The sequence below is a fragment of the Octopus sinensis genome, linkage group LG4 (genome assembly GCF_006345805.1).
Source record: "Octopus sinensis linkage group LG4, ASM634580v1, whole genome shotgun sequence".
Lineage (NCBI taxonomy): Eukaryota > Metazoa > Mollusca > Cephalopoda > Octopoda > Octopodidae > Octopus > Octopus sinensis.
This window is the reverse complement of record NC_043000.1, coordinates 60,299,560-60,319,340: the sequence shown is the minus strand read 5'-3', so window position 1 is coordinate 60,319,340 and position 19,781 is coordinate 60,299,560. Positions and strand designations below refer to the sequence as shown.

Genomic DNA, 19,781 nt, shown 5'->3' with positions numbered 1-19,781 from the left:
ACTCAAGCATGCCCTCCAACCGAACATGCTATGGGTTTTCTCAGATGAGAATAGTTTCTGCCAGGCTCAGATGGTGAACACAGAACAACCGTTGGCTTGCTGTGTTCACAAAACATGTTGACATCCAGTCAACATCATGGTGTTTCAAGCGATCACTAGTGATGGCGACGATATGCCTCCAGTTATCTTCCCACATGGCCTCACACTCAACACGGTTGCCTACATCAAGTGCCTGGAGGAGGTAGTGCTGCCCTGGGTCAAGAGGGTGGCTGATGGAAGACCCTATGTCTGGCAACAAGACTCTGCACCATGCCACACAAGTAGGAGAACCCAGTTGTGGCTGTTAGACAATTCCTGCAACCACATCACACCTAACATCTGGCCACCTAACTCCCCAGACTCCAACACCCTTGATTATTATGTGTGGGGTGCAGTTGAGTGAGAGACCAACAAAATTCCTTGTAACACCAAAGATGAACTGAAAGCAAGGATTATGGCAGCATTCACCAACTTAAACAAGGAAACCTTCCAAGAAGAGTTGCAGGAGATTTTGAAGTCTTCTGGAGGGTGTGGTTGAAGCCAATGGCGATTTTATTGAATAAAGATTTACTCTTTAATATTTCAAGACATTTTTATGTAATTTTGGTAAATATATCTATTAAAATGAGATGTCAGTGTTATTTTCATTTTTGTATAATTTAGACAATTTATTCACCACTCCCTGTATATATATATATATATATATATATATATATATATATATATATATTTATCATAGTCCTATTTATCATAGTCCTCCAGGCAATTACGGAGGAATTCAAGATAAGTTGCCCCTGGGAGCTCCTATATGCTGACGACCTCGCTCTAATTGCTGAGTCACTATCAGAACTGGAGGAGAAGTTCCAGGTGTGGAAGGAGGGTCTAGAATTGAGGGGCCTTAGAGTTAACCTAGCAAAAACCAAAGTAGTAATAAGTAGGAAGGTAGACAATCCACAAATGTCTTCAGGAAGATGGCCCTGCTCGATCTGTAGAAAAGGTGTAGGTAGAAACTCTATAAGATGTACCCAGTGTAAGCTATGGACACATAAGAGGTGCAGCAATGTCAAAGGAAGGCTAACTTGGGACGAGATGGTGAAGCACGACCTTCGAACTTTAGGTCTCACTGAGGAAATGACCAGCGACCGAGACCTTTGGAAATTTGCTGTGCGTGAAAAGACCAGGCAGGACAAGTGAGTCCAGCCCACTTATGCATGCCTTTCCTCCCTTGGACACACAAAGACCTGTTGAGGAAAGCGAAGTCGATATCGAACCTCATCTGACGACAGGCATCTATGCCAACCCCCCTTTGCTTGCGAAGACCTGTTGGGGCAAGTGAAATCGAAATCGGAATCGAAATTGAACCAATCCTATGACTGGCACCCGGCAGATGCCAGGACCCCTGGACTGGAGATACGTAAAAAGCACTATCCGAATCGTGGCCGATGCCAGCACCGCTTCGACTGGCTTCCGTGTCGGTGGCACGTAAAAAGCACCATCCGAATCGTGGCCAAAGCCAGTGCCGCCTCGACTGGCTTCCGTGTTGGTGGCACGTAAAAAGCACCAATCCGACCGTAGCCGATGCCAGCCTCGCCTGGCACCAGTGCAGGTGGCACGTGAAAAGCACCCATTACACTCTCGGAGTGGTTGGCGTTAGGAAGGGCATCCAGCTGTAGAAACTTTGCCAGATAAGACCAGAGCTTGGTGCAGCCTTCTGGCTTCCCAGATCCCCAGTCGAACCGTTCAACCCATGCTAGCATGGAGAACGGACGTTAAATGATGATGATGATGATGATGATATATATATATATACATTTGCATGTATGTATATAAATTTATACATCTATGTGTATTTAACCATCTGTGTTTATGTTAGCTAAATATTTTCTGAAAAAGAAAAGAAAAAAAAAACAGAGCAGAATTATTACAAAACTTAAAAAAAGTTTGCCTATTTCAAAATATTTTACTGACTTTAATTTAATCAAAATAACATCTATCAGAAGTCTCTATTGTTTTGAAAATAACAAAATATTAATATTGAAGTTCTTAAATGAATTATTAGGCATCAGAAGTAAAATTGAAGTGTTTGCTATCTGAAGAAAGAAACCTACAAGTTTATCACTGAAATCTAAACTATTGAGACTGTTATGTCATAAGAGAAAAAAAGATGGTAAGGTAGGAATTCAGAATGTTTTCTGTAGCATCTAGGGCCTTGTTTTCTTTTGCTAGTTTCTTATCTGTTCAAAATATAGAAGGTATATCTTAAAATAGCAGTTGTTATATATAAGTATCTAGCTATACATGTATGCATGCATACATACATATGTGTGTGTGTAAGAACTGATATTTAAGACTCTTCTATTGCAGTAAATCTAAGATGCCTGGAAATGTCATTTCTGAATAAAATGATATGAAATTCATTCATTTCTAAGCCAAGAGGCAGCAAGCTGTATTTCTCTCAAAATTAATAGAAAAAAAAATGCTAAGAAAAATAAATATATAAATAAATCCAGTAAAATCCTAGAAAAACAAAGTAAAGAAAGGTTGAATGTTAGTGATTTTAAACACACCCTTTGCTTCCTCTATTAGTTTGACTGACCTTTTAAATGATCATTTGATGTATAAATTGTTTAGGTTCAGCTTTTGGGTGGTAATTGTGCACTCCACTGCAATAGTTTTGAAATTTATACAAATAATATAATTTATTTAAAGAAGCTTATTGCATAAGAGATTTCCCCACCCTAGTGAATTACTATTTCTATAAAAGTAAAATAAATTATGAACAATCATGAAAAATAAATTTATAATCATCACTCATCATCATCATCATCATTGTTTAATGTCCACTTTCCATGCTAGCATGGGTTGGACAATTTGACTGAGGGCTGGCAAACCAGATGGCTGCCCCAGGCTCCAATCTTGATCTGGCAGAGTTTCTACAGCTGGATGCCCTTCCTAACACCAACCACTCCGAGAGTGTAGTGGGTGCTTTTACATGCCACTGGCACGGGGGCCAGTCAGGCAGTATTACTAACATTTTGATAAGTCAGACCTGCTTTCCAGATCATGTTAACAGTAAAAGTGAACACATTATGCTCCTAATCATGTGTGTGTGTGTAGGGATATGGTTGACTGGATAAAGTATTGGAGTATTTGCTCTTAAGTTAATGGTTTAAATCCTCAGTAGGTGTTTAATTGCACTGCATCATTTCCTCTAGTTGCTAGGTATTATATTGCATGTTATGGTTAGTGTGCACCAGTGCTTTCCATGTTAAACTCATTTGGCTGAGTGCATCCAAAGCAGTGCTATACCTTTTCTTTTATTGATTTCAGTCAACAGACTGCATTCATAATGGGGTACTGGCTTTTGAGGGTATTAGTCAATTATATCAACCCCAGTACTTTATTTTCTACTTATTCTGTTAGTGTTGTAAAGAGAAATGGCAAAGTCAATCTTGGTATAAAGGGATATAACCAGTGTTTGTTCAACAAGACACTTTTGCACTGCTATCCCACACTGATATAATACATATAACACACACACAATTTATGGACTTCAGTAGTTTATTTCTATCAAATTTCGCTCAGAGGCTTTGGTTGACCTAAAGCTATGGTCGAAGACACTTGTGAAGGTGCCATGCAAAGCAATTGACCCCAGAAGCATGTGATTGTGAAACACATTTTTTGATTGCAAAACCATGTTTGTCCCCTATATTTCAATTTCTATAATTTTGAGCTATAGTTACACCCACATTTTTGTTAGTACCTGGGCAAAATATTTGCTGTTATAACCTGTCATTGAAATTCCTTCAAGAAAACCTTTGCATTGTGTATGTCATCATCATCTTCGTTGTCTTTTTGGGTTGGATAGTTTGAGAGGATCTGATGGATTGGAGATATGTGTTGTCTTTCAATGACTGCTTTGGCATAGTTTCTACAGCTGGATGCCCTTCCTAAAGCCAACCACTTTACAGAATGTACTGGGTACATTTTGTAGCACTAGGACTAATGAGGTCACTGTAGTTTGCACGACTAAGATTCCCTTTGGCTTAGTGGGACTACAGTCAAGAGGGAGGCAACTTTATGCTAGATGATAAGAAGTTAAATCATGAAAGAAGCTGGAACAGGTTTTTTGCTGTAGAGGAGATATATGGCAACTCGCATTATACATTTGCGGGTGGAAAGAGAAGTAAAGGTGGTTGTGTTAAGGTGTCAGAGTGCTCCCTCAAGATACAAAAAGGTAAAGAGAAGTGAGATAGAATAGGAAAACAGGAAGGGTGTGTGGGTAGACGTTGCACACTTGTGTGGGAGAGTGAATGATGCTTAGAGATGGAGTAAGGGTGTTAGGGTGAATATAATTAAAGATGGACAAGAGTTGAGAGGTAATTGATGATAGACAAGGATTGAAAAGATGGTAAAGGAGAGTAAGTGACAACTGTAAAAATTGGATAGAGTTGGGGTAGATGTAGTGAATGGTGAACAAAGGGTGATTGATAATGCATGTGAGTTGAAGAGAAGGTGATGACTGTCGGAGAGTAGGTGATAACTGGCTGTACAAAAGTGGAGTGAAGGGCAAATAAAAATAATACAGCAGGTAGAGGAAGGTGAGAGGAAGGGAGATGGTGTGTGAGGGATAGATCCATAAGTCAAAAAAATGATAGTATTGATAGCATTTAGTTACATTCTAAGTTCAAATCTTGCTAGTGTTGACTTTGTCTTTCATTCTTCTGATGTTGATAAAAAAATACAAGCAGAAATCAAATAAAACCCTTGAATGTTGTGATCCAGCATGGATACAGTACAGTGACTGTGATCGACAAAACAGTAAAATAGAAGAGGTATTGGTAAAGTATATACAATATAGACATAGTTTTCTGTATGTATTTCTTTGTTTTTCCCTTTCTCATAGTAAGTTTAAGAACAGTTTTTGCTTACCTAGCACACCAGTAATTGTTATTTTAATCTCCTATAACTATGATGGGTGATGTTGGCACAAATGATACATCTACCAATATTGAGTGGGACAAATATTCAATCACTAATTTATTTATTGATTTATTGTATGATCTAAGCTACATATTGTATAAACAGAAATTAATAAAATTTACTATGGTAACACTTCAGTTTCCAGCCAAGTCTAATCTTCATAGATTTAGCTGTTTGTATTTGTAACAACACTGCATTTTAACACTTTTAAATCTAAAACAGCCAACATTAACCAAAATTTGGTCTAAAGTGTAAACTGATTACACATAATTGCAGAAAGCTCTTATATAGAGTTATATATTCATGGTCATTTATGAATATATAACAGTTATACCTTCAGAACTATTTCACTCTCTAACTCATTAATTATAGAATTTACAATAAATGAATATAATTACTGCCAGTAGCTGTGATTTTAAAACTTTTAAAATTGTAGTCAGAGAGTTAGTTCAGGCTAATTGTAACATCTCTTGTAAATATCTTATCAGATTGTTTCTAATACTCTTATCAAATAACAGAAAAGAAAGCATGTGAACAAGCCTGTATGCAACCAAGTGATTCTTCTGGTTTGAGCATTTATTGCTATAATCATTGTGAAACTAGGTATACTCTGATCAAATAGTTTTGTGGAACACATGTAACTTGTTGAATACCTACCTGTGAATCAAAGGTATATTGTCTCAGTTATACCATGTTACTGCCTAACTGAGGACTATGCTGCACATATTGACATACAGTGAGAAATTGTCTGGGTTGTACTGTGACTACCTGGACAGGTTGTACCCTCTCCAGCCCATTTCTGTACATCCATGGACTCTGATGGTGGCAGGCATGGTGGTATCTGATCACAATGTGAGTGATTGTTCTTTTTCACTTAACAGTGGTTCTGTGCATCACAGCACTGTGTTTACAACCATTTCTCTGTGTGTGTGTGTGTGTGTGTGTTTCATTTAGACAAGATTCTTAGAGTGTTGTGGTAATGTTCTGGGGGCATGTTGTATATGCGTCTAGGTATCTGAAAGTGGTTTTCATGCAGTAACAGAGACTGTAGGAGTTGTAGCTTGTTTAGTAATGAACTTTACTCATTGCATGCTCAATTGCCCTTTCAGTTTTAGCTTTCGTTTTGCAGGTGATCTGCAGGTGTGATCTGTGCACAACCTGTAATGAAGTATGATGTGCTGTTTAGTGGTCTGTTATGGAGAGATTGGGGAGACCCAGGTAGGGTAGATCTAATGTCTTGTTTGTACATGATAGTTGTTCCATTTTGTCGTACAATTGAGGTACTGTGATTTCTCTAAGTATGTTTGTGCATTGTTTTACATTTTTCACAGTCTTCTGTATGCTGTCAATTTTGCGAAAATACCTCATGTAATGTCTATTACAGTGGTTTTTATCTTTGGGCTCCTTTGATTACTATTTTATTCTGGTGGTCTCCCATAGCTATTCGATGCTTAAAAAACTAGTTTCATGCATACTTTCAAAATTCCTATTTTGCTTTTCACTCATTAACTTGTGTAGATTGAACTATGTAAAATGTTGGAGAAAGAAACTTAGCTGATTTTTGCAATACATACCAATACATACATCTAAAACAAAATTTCTTCAGGGACCCTTAAAATACTATTGTGGATCCCCAATTTACTATTTTGCTGTGTGGACCTCCCAAAAATCTTATATGGACCATGGGTGAGAACCACTGATCTAGTATTTCTCTCTTCTCTGTATGTATCATATGTAGTTGTGATGCTTGATGGTATTTGATCATTTCTGGGGTTGGAGATTGCATCTGCTAAAAAAAAAATAGCTATTTATAACTCTGTTGGTAGTACATTTACTAAAATTCATGCAAGATTTTCATTATGCAGAACTCTATTGTGTGTGTGTGTGTGTGTGAGAGAGAGAGAGCGAGAGAGAGAGAATGTTTGCTTTAATTCTTTTACTGCCTATTGTGAACTTTCACAATGTGATAAAAACAACTTGCCTGGGTATGTAAGAAACTTTGTCGATAAGCAATACCCTTTACATTTTTACCCTTTTTTGTACTCATTGAACTGTTATTTTGTAAAATGAAGCCTAAAAGGCATTAAGGCATTCAAGGCACTGTTCCTTTGCATGCATGAAGAAAATCTGACAGTCAAAGTGCATTTTCTGGTTTTGTTTAGCACACCCAACCCAGTTCTGCGGGATCAGTGTCACGACAGGAACACATAGGTTGGGAGTTTGACAGGCAGAGGTGATAAGGTTGCACATGCCAGCCCTTTTGACACTGCCCCCCGAACCCAAGTTAAGTTCGGACCACAGCTAAGCCCTACCTAATCCTAACTTAAGTCTAGCGAAAGGGGGCTCGGGAGCCTCTAGAAGGCAACGACTAATCTCGATCTAGTCCTTTCCCTCTAGGGAACGAAGGCGCATGTGTAGGTTGCAACGTCTGCTCTTCACTCCAATACTTCTGTGTATACGAGGTTCCTAGCTGAAGCGGCAAAAATCGACTAAATCGCCTGAAATCCGCCAACTATTTAACAAAAGTCAGTTTTGTAGGGTTCGCATAGTCGGTCTCAAAGTGATATGGTTTTGTCGATTTCTCCCAATACTTGTTAACTGCATTGACAAAAGGTCGTTAGTTTGACATTTAATGCAAACTTGATGTCCAACATCAGTGTAGGGAAAATCTATGTGAACTATCAAAAATTATCACAGAAAAATTGGTTTGCTATGTGTGCCACATATGATGTAATTAACCAATTTTTTTCCAGTAATAACGTATCCTATTGGAATCAAAAGGGCCATATACCTCCTTGGAGCAGACATGATGCTCGCTGTGAATTTCAAAAAAATTCCTGCCAATTTGTTAAAGATATTGTCGAAAATATGTCATCTTGAATTTGAATGTGATTTCCCAAAATGGCATGATTTTATCGATTCTTTCTGATGGTAAGGTACTGCATGGAAAACTAACGTCAGAATTAAGTTCCTTAGGGCAACATTAAGCTTCACCATGAGTTTAGTGAAAATCAATTGCAAGTTGCGAAAACTACAACGGAAAATGTGTTGCATATGATAAGCTTAGATTCTCGACCCCATGTCGAATTTATCGCTTTTTTTCAGAACTGGGGGAACTTTTTAAAATTTTTGCTGTGTTAGTTTTGAATTATGACATTGGGCTATGTGTGTATCAAGTTTCATCAGAATCAGTTGAAAGCCGTGGTCAGGGTGAGGGTACAACCTGACAGACACACAGACAGACAAACTGCCTTTTATATATATAGAAGATATACTTCTTTCATAAGACAAATTAATGCTCAGTGAAACAATATTTGTCTACATGAAAAGTATATAACTGAATTTAAACCTCCATAAAAATTCACTCACCACAAAATATATGTAGAAATATTGTTACTATGCTGTCATAAGTTAAATAATCAGTATCATAAGTGCAGATGCTAATGTGCATTATTTGACTTTGATGTTATCAGTTTGGTTTGGAAATAGTTTTCTTAGTCTACTCCAATATCCTGGAAGAAAATAGAATTGTTATCTTTCATTAGAACTCTTGTATTGAAGAGATGTAGAAATAATGCAAATTTTAAACATGATTGCATATATATTCCATTGCATGTTCTCTGATAAATAGTGAAAGTATTATAGATTTTTTTTCTTGGGATTTTACAGCTTATAATGTGTCTAAAATTATAGCTGTCATCTTACTCACAACTGGCTGCATAGTTAAACATGGACAAGCCAGCAGTTCTCCTGCTTGGTTTCCAAACACAAGCTAGAAGGCTAATCTCTATGAAGTACAATCTAAATAGGTATTCTAATGAGAAATTTATTACTTTACATGATGTTCTGTATTTTCTCATCATATACTTTCCCTATTTGTTTTGCTCCTAACCCTTTAATTTGCAATCTGGTTCTACATAACTTTCACTTATTCTTTCTATCCTATGTTTCTCTCCCTCCCTCTCTCTCTCACACACACCCTGACATAGCCTAAAGGCTCGTTATAAGTTTTTAGATTTAGATATAATTTAGCTTTTAGTAACAGGTTGAATTATTAAGCTTTAACCTAACATTTGTTCCTATTTAGCTTGATGGCTCGATGCTCTTGCTTTCTCACTCCCCTGAAGATTTTGGCTTAATGACAATTTTATATTCTATTTAGAAAGATTTTGCAATTTTTTTCTTACATAGTTACTTTTTAGTCTGTCATCAATCTCTGCTTGCAGGTTCACACTAAGATAAACAGATAGAACACATTGAATATCACATTAAGTTTCCAGGCAGATTTTTAATCATGCAGAAAGAAACAAAGTGTTGGACATAGAATCCGAATTTCTATTTTTCTATGTTGGTGTAGTAGTTGTTGTTTGACTTCACATCATCCCTAATCAGGCAGAAGCTATGCCTTCTGACCCTGCCTTTAAAGGTTATCTAGAGTATATTGTCTAACGTGCCTTTCCCTTTATATTGGAAGATAGCAGTGTAATTTGAGAATGATATGGCTGCTATTTTCAACAGATCAAGTGACCTCATAGAGACAGTCTCATTGGCTTTTTCCTATGATGGTAAAGATTTTTGATTCTGAACAGTGAAATATATTTCAGTCTTAAATTGAAACCATTATCTCAATTCCTTTATCTGTCCAGTAATTCAGTTTTTCCTTTTTTAAAAAACAATGTTGCATTACAGATTATTCAAGTTGGTATGTCCACAATATCCAATTATCTCCTTTATTGTTCATGATGTAAATCTCTTTCTTCAGATTTCCTCTAATTATCAGCCATTTACCAACTGTTTTCACAAGCAAGGTAATTGAAAAGAAGGTTGTTTTATATTACATCAATGAAAGGAAAAGATAACACGAGAAAAATATATATTTCCAAAGATTTGAAATATACAACACTGATGATAATTAACTGAAAAGTGATAGATCACCAGAAGGCACTAATTTTCTATATTTAATTAGAAACCAGTGTAACAGATCAATCAGAAAGGTTAGCTCATTTTGAGCACAATTGCACATTTTTCACATATTCAGGGCAATCAAAGATGCAAAAGTGCCAACAGTTGTGAAACTTTGTGGCTTGTGATATATTCTTCTACTCTTGCTGTGATTTATGTTCACCCTTTATTTTTATTGGATCTATCCGCAATATTTGATGCAATCTATTATGATTTTTTCAAATGACCTGTGTTGTATAGATTCAAAGAATGAATACATACATGCTTGCATGCATACACACATGCATGCATGCATGCATACATACATACATACATACATACAAGTGCATTGAATAAAATTATTTTGCACAATTTTTGTTACTCCCACTCTTGGAAATACAGCAGTAAATTAGTGATTGACCTATGGGAAACCTATAAGCAATAAAGTTATTTACAGAATGCATTGAACTCAGAATGCACTGAATTTAGCTATGGAAATACCTCAATTAGATATTTAAAAGAATCTTAGAATCCCCTATATCACAGGTTGGTTAAAGGGCAAATTATCCCAAGTGGGGTAAAAATGAAATTCTTGGGGGTAATGAGGAGTCATTAGACATAAGTAAAATTATATAAAAAAACGTATTCCTTGTTACAACAGAAATTTTTCTTCTAGCATGAGGAGGCAGTCAAAAAGTTGCTCACTTTTGTAACAATCTACCTTTGTGAACAAGGATTTTCCACTCTAATAAACATAAAAACAAAGCAGAGTAAAGTAATCGACTGGACACTGAAGACTATCCAAATTGCTCTTGCATCAAAATGTTCCAGCTTTGATGTAATTGTAGCAAAAATGAAACATTTCTCCAAAACCTGAAGTGAAAAAGCTTTTAGAAACATCCTTTTGTTTCATAAAGAGGATATTAATTTATTTTATTGCATTTGTTTTATACTTTTATATTTATAATTGTATTTTCCATATAAACAGATTCAATAAACCTTTTGAATTCAAAGAATCTATGATTTTCTTCCTTTCAAATAAAGTGGGTAATGTTGGCATAAATAAATATATTTTGGGGTAATTGGTTAAAAATGTTCCTCAATTCCTGCCCTATATCAGCCACAACAGGAAGAGTACGAACAAATTCTAATAGTTTCCTGACCTAAGTAGTAGTTTCACAGTTTGAACTAGTTTTTAGTACTTGTCTGAGAAAATGTATGTTGAATAAATACCAGTTTGTGGGTGGATGTTGATTGTAATGTTTGATTAATTGTTGTCATCTATCATAAGCAGATATTTTTCTTTATGGATGGTATTATTTTTATCTATGGATTTATCTGGGACGAAGTGGTAATAAAGCATCTTCAGACATTGGGCCTCTTAGAGGAGATGACAAGGGACTGGTTTGCTGTGAGCTTGAGAAGACACACTGAGCTAAGTAAAATCAGGGATATCCATGCATTCAGGCATGTCCTCTACATCCCACCCTCAGCCAAGTGACCTTAGTCCTGTGGCGGGGTCATGAGTGCTGATGCCATTTAAAAGCACCCGTCCCAGTGTCATGTAGAAGCTACCATGCTGGTGGCACATAAAAGTGCCCATGTCACATAAGAGTACCTGTGCCAGTGCTTTGTAAATGCACCTGTGCCAATGCCATGAAAAAGCATGCACCTATAACAGTGTCACATAAAAGCACCTAGTACACACTTTAAAGTGGTTATCATTAGGAAGGGCATCCAGCTGTAGAAACCATGCCAAAACAGACAAATGGAGCCTGGGCAGCTCTCCAGCTGACCAACTCCTGTCAAACTGTCCAACCCATGCCAGCATGGAAAACAGATTTTAAATGATGATGGTGATGATTTATATAATTTTTTAGAGTCTAGTCTGGTGGTAAGACAGAACCCATGATCTCTGAGGCTAGGAGATTAGGAAAGTGAAAAAAAAAGTAATAAAAAAAATAATAATTTCTGCATTAACTTTAGTCTGCAGACCTGTTTCTGAATGCTTACAACTGAGTGTAAACAGAGTAGAAATAAAGGTGGTATAGTTAAATCTGAGGCTATGGTAGAAGTCACTTACTCAAAGGACCTCTCAGAGGGAACAAACCTGGGATTACAGAATTGTGAAGTAAACTCTGTAACCACATGGCATTCATGTAGTTATAAAGTTACAGAAGACTAAAAATGATTTTTTTTTAAAATAAGTAAATAAATTTTGATTGTTACTGATAATAAATATTATGGATACCACCTGAGGTAGCAAATCTGGCAATGTTACTGAATTGGTAGCTTTCTATAAGAACATTAACAGAGAATACCACTTTAGTGTTATAACCACCACTGTAGAAAGCAGAGTATCGTGTAACACAGTGCCATAAATACATTGCAAAATCCCCAACTGGATGTACTTATAGATTGAGAAATGTTGAGTGAATAATTCTAGAACTGGATACAAACTACCTTACTCATACTTAAATAATCTTTTGTTATAAACTCTAACCTTCCTACCATGTTATCTACCTTGTTCTTGACTTCTCTTTCTGTTTGTTCTTCACAGTGTTCTTTAGTCTTCCTACCCAACAGGATAAAAAACAAAAATATGTAATGTTATCTGGCTATGAAACATGCCATATGAACAGAATGAAAATAATGATATTCCTTTTTTATTTCTTTTCTTTTCTTTTTCTTTCTCCAACATTTATAATCTCTACGGATTCATTTCTGGTAAATTTGTCTTGAAAAGAGAGGAATATTAATAGTTATTATTATTTAGTCAAAATCCTTGACTGCATCAAAGATAGAAAATAAAGTATTTGTTGTTGTTGACATAATTGTTGTTTAACTCTAGATCAACCCTGATAGAGCAAACTTACATCACAGAACTTTCTATTTATGAACATCCCATTTTTTTCTAGACAATGTTTCTAAAACATTCCCCGCTCCCTTTTTAAAATGTTGTGTTGTGATTTCAGAGAATTTTGGTTGTCATTTCTAGAAGGTCAAGTAACTACAATTTCAAAAGTAGTTAAAAAATATATCACTGCTTTGTTATAATTTATATCTTATAAGGATGTTGGATTGAAAGAATTGATACAGTAATGAACAGAATGCCTTAAACTATATATTCTCACTCTTTACATTCTGAGTTCAGTTCTTACCAAAGACAACTTTGCCTTTCATCCTTCTGGGGTCAATAAAATAAAGTACCAATAAGTACTGGGTTATAAGTAAATACCATAAATATATTTATATATATATATATATTGGAAGGCATACTTTTTTATATACATATATATATATATCATTAGCGTAAGGATTGGAAGCACAACATATAAAGTGCTTTTTAAGCCTGAAATTCTTAGTTACTTTGACTCATTAAGGATTAGCAACAAAAAAAAAAAAAAACCCATTCCAATATATCTTCATCAATAGATCCTGAAATTGGCAGAATATTCCTGCTACTCTTTTAATAATTTTAAGCATTTAAAAACAAATATATAATTTTTTCTCTATATTATGTCTTTGGCAAGGTTATTAACTGGCCATCTTCCCTTAGACATAAATAAACAACATAAGGAAGTACAGTTCACTTTTGCAAGTTGTATGGACAGCATACAGTTCACACATATTTTGGTATCTGTCATCACTTCTTGATTATTTATAATCAATATTGCATATTCTCAATCTTTGGAAACATATTTTGTTGTGTATATTTTTCATGAATTTTGCCTCCAGCTGGTGTTCCTCCTAGTGATAGGTAGAATGGTGCATATGGTATTGCTTAGTCTGAATTCTTGGCTTTGTAGACAGTAACCTCACAACCACAGCTTTATAGCAGCAGTTTTTTTCTTTTTTTATTTCCACAGGAGTATCCGTATTAATGCCATAAATTTCATATGGTTTTTGTTTCCTAGAATCTGTTTGTGGTTTCTTTGCCTCTTGTTTGCATTTTTTATTGTTTTTATATATTGAATGTAAATGTGGACACTTAGTGGATAGGATAACACAAAACAAATGTATACATATAATATAGGATTTGAACTCACATTTCTTGGCTGTCCCTAAAGTTGTGAATTTGAATTCCATTTTGTGCTTGAGTTAGCCAGGTTGCATTTATTGCCTATATTGATCAGAAAATTATTTCCCAGTTTCTATCACATTTCTTATTTATTTCCTTATTCACTTGAAACTAATGGATAGTTTTGATAATTTTTTTCCCTACATAGATATAAAACTGGCAATTTTGTAACTTATAATCTTTAAGATTTCTTAAGGTTATTAGTAAATATGACAAATTGGATTTTCATAAAAAAAAAGAGCCCCCAGCTTATATCATAACTACTTTAATTCTCTTATTTTGTGAATACATTCCGTCTATTTATATATGGAACAATAAATAGCTAAACAAATTCTGCTTTCAGACATTAGTATTTATTAGTATTTGTTATGATAGTATTTATGTGAGTACTTGTACAAGTGTGTATATAGTATAATGTCTAGACAAAATTAATTTTTCCTGTGTAAAAATGTGAAAGGTAATTACCTTCTTTGGCTAGTTTATCTATTTACCCAAGTGGCTTGTTCATTTAATTCTGTCTTTCCATGCTAGCATAGGTTAAACCATAGGTTCTCAAAGTAGGTGCTACTGCCCCCAGTGGGCATTCAGAGGGTCCAGGTGAGCACTGATGTCTAAGGGGCAGTGCTGGGTGTGGTGGGGGTCGGTAGAGAAAAGGAGGCATTGGGAGAAAGGTAGTAGATTGGGGGATGCTATGAATCTACAATATGATTATAGTATTATATACAAATTACATAATATATTAAATACCAAATGATTCATAGTATATATAAATTAGTAAAATATAAAATATTTCCTTCTCATTCATATGTTTATTATTATTATTCATATGGTTTTTATTATTATTATTATTATTATTATTATTATTATTATTATTATTATTATTATTTACTTAAGGGTGAGATGAAAGTACTTCTTCAACATTTTACTACTTTTTTACATAAAATTATTTTATTTGTATTTGTGAATTGTTCAGGAGTGGCTGTGTGGTAAGTAGCTTGCTTACAAACCACATGGTTCCGGGTTCAGTCCTACAGCATGGCACCTTGGGCAAGTGTCTTCTACTATAGCTTCGGGCCCACCAAAGCCTTGTGAGTGGATTTGGTAGACAGAAACTGAAAGAAGCCCTTAGTATATATATGTATATCTATATACATGTGTGTTTGTGTGTCTGTGTTTGTCCCCCCAACATCGCTTGACAACCGATGCTGGTGTGTTTATGTCCCCATAACATAGCGGTTCGGCAAATGAGACCGATAGAATAATTACTAGGCTTACAAAGAATAAGTCCTGGAGTTGATTTGCTCGACTAAAGGCGGTGCTCCAGCATAGCCAAAGTCAAATAAATGAAACAAGTAAAAGAGTAATGGAATGGCCAAGTGGTTAGGGTATTACACAAGTGGACTTCTTGCTCATGGTCATGAGTTCAAAACTGCTGTTGGTGTTTTATTTTATCGTATTTTTCTTGTAGGTAGCTTTAATATTCTTTCTATTTAGTTAACTGTAGACTAGGTATAAGATTTGGCTCTGGAAAAAAGTTAACTGGTCTCATCATTAATTGTTGTTAGTGTTGTATAGCCCATGCTCAATCCTTATTGAGCAGACTATGATTAAAGTTATTTTAGCCATCTCTATTTAATTTTTTTTATGTACAGGGAACCCTATGTGTATGTTTCTATGACTGTAGGGTGTGATTTGAAGGAAATTTGAGTGTTATTTCTAGTATGTTGAGTGACCATGTAAAAGCTTCCTTGTTGGTTCATCAAATCTCTAGTTACAAAATATTGAAATATAATTAATGAGTTGAGAAGTAACAAGTCATCAAATGTGTTGGATGATGAATGCTTGAAAAACTGTATACTTGTATGGTTATGTAGTTATGTAAATGTATGCTATGTTATAGTGAATGAGTGAGCCTATATGCTTGTGTGTGTGTACTGTGAGATTATTGCAGCATTTACCTGTAGCAGCAATATATTAAAAAAGACATCCCTAAGAATCTTGAATCTGCTTCTGACAGAAGAGGTTATACAATATCAAGATGCAGAGAGTTATAATGTAATGAAAATAGAGAAAAAAGGTGTTAAAATGATAATTGTCTGAAGGTAGCATTGAAATTTTCTATTAAAGAAAATTAACTTCTTTTAAAACTTAAGAAAATTAACTTCTTTTAAAACTTGGTTGGAAATCATTTCAATCTCCTTCAAAAAATAAAAGAAAATAAGCTATCAATTACCATTACAACAACAACAAACAACTATGTAAACAATGACAATTTAGGCATGATGTAGTTAGTGTTTATGTGTTGAAGTATCCCATTTGTACAATTTCTCTTTGTGAAACTTTGATTGGTTAGCCAAGTGAGTATCATAAATATAATCTTTTTCCATTATACCGAGTGGTTGGCTCTGTTTGAAAATATAAATTGTGAATTTAAATGAAATAAATCAATGAAGTAAAATGGCTATGAGAAACTATAAAATAAATTACTTTGGTAAGTTATTGCAATCAAGAAAATTATTTACTGAGATTACATCAATTAAATTTTCTAAATAGTACTACTTGTAGTTTATGAAAATGTAAGTTGGCAAAAGAAAAGCATTATTTTACTTTTAGAAGGCAATTGTTAATATAAACTCTTAAATTTTAACGACATACTTCAGATAGCAATGAGTATTATTGTATTCTTTTTAGAGACATTGTTGCCAAGTGATTAAAGTACAGATCTGACAATGTATAGGTTATGAGTTTAAAATATTTATAGATATTGAGTTTGCATCCACAAGTATCTAAAAATGAAATCATTCTCTGTTAAAGCTAAGTGGATGTTGATAGGAAAGGTATCCTACTAGGAAAACACTTCAATGACATATCCAAAGTTTATTCAGATTTATAAATATATTCCAGATAATTGATTCATAAGCTGAACAGTTACATTTTGTGTAGGCTCAGTGTCAAGTTTTTTTATTAAATCAAGATAATGGTTGATCAAGCAATCAAACTGTTTAAGGATGAAAATGACTAATTATTCATTGAGGATCAAAGAAACAATCTATCTGCTTGTAGATTATGCCAATTTTTTTCTAATTCATCATATTATCATTTCTATTTCTCATCCATTTGTCTTAATTTTATGCATTTCTTATTATCTATATATTGAGTATTAAAGAAAGAAAAATGAAGTTAAGAATTAAGGAGATACATTGCAAATGTAAATATTCATCAGTTCAAATACACTTAATTAATGTTACATCCTGTTATAGAAAGACTGCTGGAACTTCACTACCTACTCTTCATACAAATGGGTAAGAATAAATTATTTTCTTTGTATAGATAGATATCATCTCATAGATTTCATCTTCTTCATAATGAATATCATTTTCAAAATTGAATGAGCTTTTAATTTCTCAGAACACATATTTTGGCTGTCTTCAGAGATTTAGAAACCTAAGACTTACGCTAATAACATCTCAAAACTCCAGACAGGAATCTCACATATAGATTAAAGGTGAAACATTTAGTGGAACCTGGCTCCTTGCCACTTTTAGGTATGCTAATCCTTGCTACATCAAGTGCACTAATCCTAACTTAGATATAATAGTATTAATTATGCATAGGTTTTTACATAATTTCTATCTGTATGTCATTTAATTAATGTTTTATATATTATTGCTAAAGTTACTATAAAAGTACACCATGCAACTAACTAATATACTTCTTTCCTATATATCTCTTAAACATTATAAAGGGCTATTCAGATATATTAAGAAATAAAGATTAAAGAAATAAAAATTCCAGACATAAGGGTAAACAATATTTCTCATCTAGTTGTCATCTTGACATTTAAAGTCTTTCATAATTGTTTCCAAATGTTTTCCAGACAATTTTATCCACCATCTCCTGCCATATTTCTTTCATAAGCAATGAATTTTCATCTGCCAAATGTTAATCTAAACAGTCCTGACTTGAGAATTGGGGAGACTGGATGCATAACATAAACATCTACAGAAGGATTAACAAGTAAACACACTTGAGTTGACAAGCTTAGTTCATGGACAGTTGTATAAACATACATATCCTTGGCGCAGGCATAGCTGTGTTGTTAAGAAATTCAGTTGAAAACCCTCTGATTCTGAGTTCAATGCTACTGCATGACCACTTGGGACAGTGTATTAGGTTGATCAATACCTTGAAGGTGAAACATGGTAGGCAGAAATTGTATGAAAATCCATTGTGTGTGTGTGTGTGTGTGTGTGTGTGTGTGTGTGTATATATACACATACAGTCATTTATTCTTTCAAGATTTTGTTCACATTCCAATGACTATTTGTTTCGGTCATTGGAATGTGGCCATACTGGAGCACTGCCTTCAAGGATTTAGTCAATCATATCAACCCCATTATTTCAAACATGTTGAACTGTGTTCAGTGGACCAGCCTAGATGTAATATTATACTCTATGTTCATATTTTATAAATCTCTATATTTGTTGCACTGCTATATTATAGGACATGAATGTAAACAGACATGGACACACACACAAATGCATGCATGCACACACACACACACACACACTCACACACGCACACACATACACATGCACACACACATGCACAGAGTTTTTGTCGCCAAAAGGCATACCAATGCCTTTTGGCAACAAAAGACACCAACTGACGGTATCCATTCAGTGGGAACAAAATCTTAACTCCTTCATTTTGAAGCGAACTTCACCAAACAGTCAATTCTGTGTCATATAGATGTGTGTGCGAGTGTGTATTTTGTATGTATATTTGAAGTCATCATGGCCAAGTGGTTAAGGCGATGGACTAGAGATCCATTGGGGTCTCCCTGCATAGGTTCGAATCCTATCAGCGACATGTAAGTTTTAATGACAGTGCATCAGCATGGCCGCAGCTTTGAGCTGAAACTAGAGACAAAAAAAAAATATTGTTGAAGGATGTGAATACCAGATAGTAAACTAAAACTTGTGTTCTTGAAACCAAGTCCTTTATGATATTTGTTCTGCACTGAGTTACAGGCAATCACTGTTGCCATGAAAAAAATACAGTAAACCAGTGAATGGCCTTTGAAAACCTATAAACAATAACACTATTTGGTGTATAAAATAAATAAATAAACATTTTGTCATTATATACTTATTTTGTAGTTTTAATCATTGATTTTTTTTAAAAACTAATCTTCATTTTACTTGCTATTGTATTTTAAGAAGATGATAGGCTACTTTTAGATAATTCTAAGTATAGATAGTAACATATTCTAAAGGAAATGAGAGGACATTTTCTTGCTTAATCTTTGATTTAGTTAATATTTGTTACTTTTGAATTATTATATCTTTATATATAAAAGTGAAGTTGTGTGTCTGTCTCCTACGATTTAGATTCCTAACTACTCCCACATTTTGCGGTACAGTGTAACCAAAAGCGGGTATCTTATAGTCGTGATTCATATCGAGCCCTTCTGGGTATTAGCATGCATCTATGATGAGTCTACAATTTAAAAAAAAATTTACCATCATTTTTAGCCCATTATTAATGCATTTTTTTGCTATTATATAAGGAAAGTAACTCTCTAAAAATGCTTATATAGTTATTTCCCTTACAAACCCGAGCAACGCCGGGCGATACTGCTAGTTTATATATATATGTATATATGTAAAAACATGATGCAAAGGATGTTTTTATTTTGATAAATATACTCTATCACCTACACAACTAAACAGC

The 19,781-nt window shown here is 34.5% G+C and overlaps 1 non-coding gene across 1 annotated transcript; it reads left to right on the top strand.

The window, feature by feature from the left end:
* The first annotated feature begins 18,835 nt into the window (after positions 1–18,835).
* On the top strand, positions 18,836–18,917 carry Trnas-aga. Its single transcript has one exon. It is a non-coding gene; the product is annotated as a tRNA-Ser (tRNA).
* Positions 18,918–19,781: the final 864 nt, after the last annotated feature.